The sequence below is a fragment of the Rhinopithecus roxellana genome, chromosome 15 (assembly GCF_007565055.1).
Source record: "Rhinopithecus roxellana isolate Shanxi Qingling chromosome 15, ASM756505v1, whole genome shotgun sequence".
NCBI classification, from domain to species: Eukaryota; Metazoa; Chordata; class Mammalia; order Primates; family Cercopithecidae; genus Rhinopithecus; species Rhinopithecus roxellana.
This window is the reverse complement of record NC_044563.1, coordinates 48,815,316-48,821,452: the sequence shown is the minus strand read 5'-3', so window position 1 is coordinate 48,821,452 and position 6,137 is coordinate 48,815,316. Positions and strand designations below refer to the sequence as shown.

General features: G+C 39.8%; 1 pseudogene; it reads right to left on the bottom strand.

Annotated features, from left to right (window-relative positions):
- Positions 1-2,062: 2,062 nt before the first annotated feature.
- On the bottom strand, positions 2,063-2,457 carry LOC104661999 (annotated as a pseudogene).
- Between the last annotated feature and the right edge of the window lie 3,680 nt (positions 2,458-6,137).

The following is a 6,137-nucleotide window of genomic DNA, read 5'->3' as shown; positions in this document are numbered from 1 at the left end:
ATTTTAAGCAGGAGAGCCCTCCTGCTTAAATCTAATCTGATTACAACATCAAAAGATTACACTGGCTGCAAAGGTGGAATCTAGAAAATCATTTAGGTGTCCAGTAACAAAAGATGGTATACTGGGCTGAGAGAGTGGCAGTAGAGGTAGAGAGAAGTAGAGAGACTGGAGATATATTTTGGAGGTCAAACATGTGGCAGAAAACAGGTTAATCATGTTATTCTAAAGATTTGGAAACTTCTTGGAAATCTTAGAATGTAAGTATCATAGTTTATTAGAAGACACCATAAATATAATCAAGAGTCTCTAACCCGATGCATTCTCAGTTTCACTACAATTTCCTGGCTACTTCCAGTGGTAGAGAACTCACTACCTCCCATGGCAGCCATTCCATTTATTCAATTCACTCCACAAACCCTGCTCTTTGTTCAGGTACTGTGAGGGATCCTAGGAAACATGGATAATGAAGATTCACTCCCTTCTCTGGGGAAGCTCAGAGAAAGGGACAACTCTTTTGGAAAGTCTCTTTCCTGGCTGGGCAATGTGGCTCAGGCTTGGCTACCTTTCTAATGGTTTAAATGATTTGTGTCATTTAATACTTTAATATAGATCTTGTGCACTTCTTATCAATTTATTTCTAGACATTCATCTTTTTTGTTGGTATTGTTGATAAAGTTATTTTCTTCATTATGTTTCCAAACTGGTCATTGTTTGCTTGAATGTTACTTATTAACTTTTCTATGAGTTAATTTTGGGTTTTTGTTTGTTTTGGTTTGTTTTTATTTTTCCTTTTGTTTTTGTGTGTGGTTTTTTTTGTTTGTTTGTTTGTTTGTTTGTTTTGAGACAGGATCTCACTCTGTTGCCCAGACTGAAGTATAGTGGCACAAACATGGAAGAATGCAGCCTTAACCTCCTGGGCTCAAGAGATCCTCCCACTTCAGCCTCTCAAGTAACTGGGACCAGTGACTCATGTCTGTAATCCTAGCACTTTGGGAGGCCAAGGCAGGCGGATCACTTGAGCCCAGGAGTTGGAGACCAGCCTGGGCAACACATGGTGAAACCCCCATCTCTAGAAAAGAATTAAATACATAAATACAAAAATAGCTGGGCCTGGTGGCATGTGCCTGTAGCCCAATTAATTAAACCAAGGAGGTCAAGGTTGCAGTGAGCCATACTCATGCCACTGCACTCTAGCCTGGGTGACAGAACCAGACTATGTCTCAAAAACAAACAAACAAAAATTTAAACTGCAAATTTCCATATGAATTCAATACAGAAGACATTTAAACCTTGTACTGCCACATAATTATTTTATAAAGAAAGACATACTTTTTGAATATGTATACATTAAAACCAAAAATTAAATGTTTACTTTTTCATTTATTGACAACTTTTTGTTTGTTTCTTGTTTTTTGTTTTGTCTTTTGAGACAGGGTCTCACTCTGTTTCCCAGGCTACAGTGCAATGGCACCATCAAAGCTCACTGCAGCCTTGATTTCCCAGGCTCAACTGATCCTCCTGCCTCAGCCTCTCCAGCAGCTGGGACTACAGGCATGTGCCATCATGCCTGGCTAATTTTTTCCATTTTTTGTAGAGACAGGATCTCCTTATGTTGTCCAGGCTAGTTTTGAACTCCTGGGCTCAAGCGATTCTCCTGCCTCAGCCTCCCAAAGGCTGGGATTACAGGTGTGAGCCACTGTGCTAGGTCTCTATTGACAACTTTTTTTTTTCTTTTTTTTTTTTTGAGACAGGGTCTCACTCTGTTACCCAGGCTGGAATGTAGTGGCACAGTCTCCACTCACTGCAACCTCCAGGTTCAAGCAACTGTTGTGCCTCAGCCTCCCAAGTAGCTGGAATTACAGGCATGCACCACCACGCCCAGCTAATTTTTGTAGAGACAGAGTCTCATCATGTTAACCAGGCTGGTCTGAAACTCCTGGGCTAAAGCAATCCCAAAGTGCTGGGATCACAGCCTCCCAAAATGCTGGGATTACAGGTAGGAGCCACTGCACCCAGCTTTTACTAACTTATTAAGTAACTGGAGAGTTTTGTCCCTACAGTTTTATGATGCATTTTTAGGTTTCAGTTCCCAGAGGGCATTTTTTACAGATCTTGAAGACATATGTCTGTCCAGCCTGCCAGACGTTTTCTGTTATTTCCTTGACTGTGTTCATATATATTCTGATTATTTCCAGTTCCTTCCTGCTTTACTAGCTGTTTCTCAGTATTAATTCCTTGAGTTGGCAAATAAACCCAAAACTTTAAATTTAATGTGTATGTAGAAACTAAATCCACTTTCACTTGTTTAAGTGGGTCCAACTTCTGCAACAACTCATTTCAAGAAACAGACATCATAGTCTTTAGCATATCATCCATAGCACCGATGTAATTCTCAAGCATTGACAAATATTCATGAATTTCTACTGGATAGACTTCATTAATTTCTTCATCTGCCATAATGACTGACTCACAGCCTTCAACTCCAGTCTGCCAGAAAGCGGCTAAGCAATGATGGTATCAATTCATACTTCCGTTTTGGTTAATGTTTATTTATTTATTTATTTTTTTATTAGAGTCAAGGTCTCACTCTGTTCCCACTGAAGTGCAGTGGTGGGATCATGGCCTTCTGCAGCACAGAACTCCTGAGCTCAAGCGATCTTCCCATCTCAGCTTCCCAAATAGGATTATAGGCAGAAGCCACCAGGCCCAAACTAAAAACAAACTGTCTTTTTAGGAATTTATATATCAAGTGTGTGACTAGCTTTGGAAACAATATACTAAACAACTATGTAATCAATTACCTTGCTAGGCTCAGCAAACACTAGCTGGTTACCATTACAAAAGTATTTGTCCACTGAAAAGTCTGAGAATAAAAGTAATAACACATATGGAAAGAAGTTGATAAATGTTGATAAATGTTACAAGTGAGATAGAAATATATGATTTATCCAAGATAGGCAATGATACAAAGTCTGCTTTTACAGACACAACTGTAACATCCATTTCCAAATAATCAACCTTTTTTAAAATGGACGACAGTCCACTACTCTTCCAATGTATTAATAGTTATGTTAATCATGTGTTCAAAATCCTCATCCTATTTAACAGTCAATATATTTAATGAAAATATTATCTTCTTGATGAGGCATTTTAATGAAACATTTGAATAGGACTAAATTTACAGTATCAAGAGTCTTAATACAATTTGACATGTTTTCCCAAATGAGTTGCAGAAAAATGACAAGGGGAGAAGAGTGATTTTTCTATAAAGAGGGTAGCCCTGGTCAATTCAGAATTGGAGACAGCTGTGAGTTATAATGATTCCTCTGAGAATTGTCATATTTAAATTAAACTGATGATCTGATAGCTCAGGGAATAATTTCTGGTGCAAGTGTTGTGGGCATTTTGCTTCCCCGCATGATGTAACATAATTTTTCTCCCCAAATGTTTTCTTTAAATCTAGGTAATTTGAACTAGTATAAAGAGCATTGGTGGCCAGGTGTGGTGGCTTATACCTATAATCTCAGCACTTTAGGAGGCTGAGGTGAGAGAATCACTTGAGCCCAGGAATTCAAGACCAGCCTGGGCAACATAGTGAGACCCTGCCTGTAAAATAAAATAAAATAAATAAAAATCATTGGTTATCCTATCAGAGATGTCTGACTTTGAATTCTGATATGAACGTTTTGGAGAAACCTAATAGTTTTTTATTGTGCACATGTTACTTTTCTAATTTTTTCATACTTAAATAGATTATAGTATTTCCCTAATAAAGATGCTGTGAAATCGGATAAATGCAATGTGTTTATTTTCACTCATTTGATTTTCATATACATAAATGTATATATAACTAACATGAACCCTTACTTAGTAGGTGTTTAGTAATGTCACAGAGCAAATTCCTTACCATGTATTCCCTTTCTTTTTAAGCCATTCATCTGCCTGAGTAATTTCTCTCTCTCTTTACCTGACATTTATTGTGTCATCAAGTTCTTTTGATTTGGCTTCCGCAATGCCGTTCAGATTGGTTTCATAATTTTCATTCTTTCCTGAATCCTCAGTTCAGGATTGCAACGACATTTTAACTAATTTTTTTCACTCCCCCTAGTCTTGCCACTTCCAATCCATCTTCCACACTGTCCAGACCTTCTCAAAACACAGTTCTGATTATCAGTCAACATTTCTTGCCTAAATAATTTTAATGACCAATCTTTATATTGCAGAGATCTTGTCTCCTTCATCTTACATCTCCATAGTCAAACAGCATGTTCCACGTTTACCACCCTCTTCTATCAGCTTCTAATGTTTTCTGTGATTGGATTAGGTTATAGCAAACTTTCTGAACAAAAGATCTATAACTGACTTTTTATTTTATTTGAGACAGAGTCTCGCACTGTCACCCAGGCTGGAGTACAGTGGCGCCATATTGGCTTGCTGCAGCCTCTGCCTCCCGGGTTCAAGAGATTCTCGTGCCTCAGCTTTCCAAGTAGCTGGGATTACAGATGTGTGCCACCACACCTAGCTAATTTTTATATTTTAGTGGAGATGGGTTTCACCATGTTGGCCAGGCTGGTTTCGAGCTCCCAACCTTAAGTGATCCGCCCACCTCGCTCTCCCAAAGTGCTGGCATTTACAGGCATGAGCCACCGTGCCCAGCCTATAACTGACTTTAAAACGCATGAAAAAGATGTTCACTTAAAATAAGGGATCTGCAAATTAAAACTAAGATATTGGCTTTCATCAGTTTGGCAAAGATCAACAAGTTTAACCATAAATATTTTGGCCAGGATGTGGGGAAACGTTCTCAAAGTTTATAGGAAGACAAATTGGTATCATCATTTTAGATAACAGATTTTTTTGTCTTTTTTTTTTTTTTTTTGAGACAGGGTCTCATTCTGTCACCCAGGTTATAGTGCAGTGGCCTGATCTCACCTCACTGCAACCTCTGCCTCCCAGTTTCAAGCAATTCTCGTGCTTTAACCTCCCGAGTAGCTGGGATCACATGTGCATACCACCACACCTGGCTAATTTTTGCATTTTTAGTAGAGACAAGGTTTTGCCATGTTGGCCAGACTGGCCTCAAACTCCTGGTCTCAAGCCATCTGCCCTCGCTTCAGCCTCCCAAAGTGCTGGGATTATAGGCATGAGCCACCACATTTGGCCTAGAGAATAATTTCTTAATATTTATCAAGAATGACCAAGGCCGGGCGCGGTGGCTCAAGCCTGTAATCCCAGCACTTTGGGAGGCTGAGACGGGCAGATCACGAGGTCAGGAGATCGAGACCATCCTGGCTAACACTGTGGAACCCCGTCTCTACTAAAAAAAATACAAAAAACTAGCCGGGCGAGGTGGCGGGCGCCTGTAGTCCCAGCTGCTCGGGAGGCTGAGGCAGGAGAATGGTGTGAACCCGGGAGGCGGAGCTTGCAGTGAGCTGAGATCCGGCCACTGCACTCCAGCCCGGGCGACACAGTGAGACTCCATCTCACAAAAAAAAAAAAAAAAAAAAAAAAAAAAAAGAATGACCAAAATTTTGACCCAGCATTTTAATTTATCCTACAGAAATACACATGCAAAGATATATACAAAGAACATTCATTGCAGTATCATAACATAAGCATCCCAAAAGATGGGAAATAGCCAAAATGCCTATCAACAGGGTAATGGTTATGTAAACTGCAGTGTATCCATAAAATGTAATCCTACAGAGCCATTAAAAAGAATAATGCAGGCTGCGTGCACTGGTTCACATCTGTAATCCCAGCACTTTGGGAGGCCAAGGCAAGCGGATCACTTGAGGCCAGGAGTTCCAAGAACAGCCTGGGCAATATGGTGAAACCCCGTCTCTACTAAAAATACAAAAATTAGCTGGACGTGGTGATGCACGCCTGTGATCCCAGCTACTCAGGAGTCTGAGACACAAGACTCACTTGAGTCCAAGTGACAGAGATTGCAGTGAGCCGGGATGGCGCCCCTGCACTCCAGCCTGGGCATCAGAAGGAAACTGTCTCGGAAAAAAAGTGATATGGAAAGAGCTCTGAAATAAAGTTTAAAAGCAAAGTGCAGAGCAATGTATGTAGTATGTTATAATCTTTATACAATTTTAAAAAATATGTACATATATATTAAGTATTAAAAT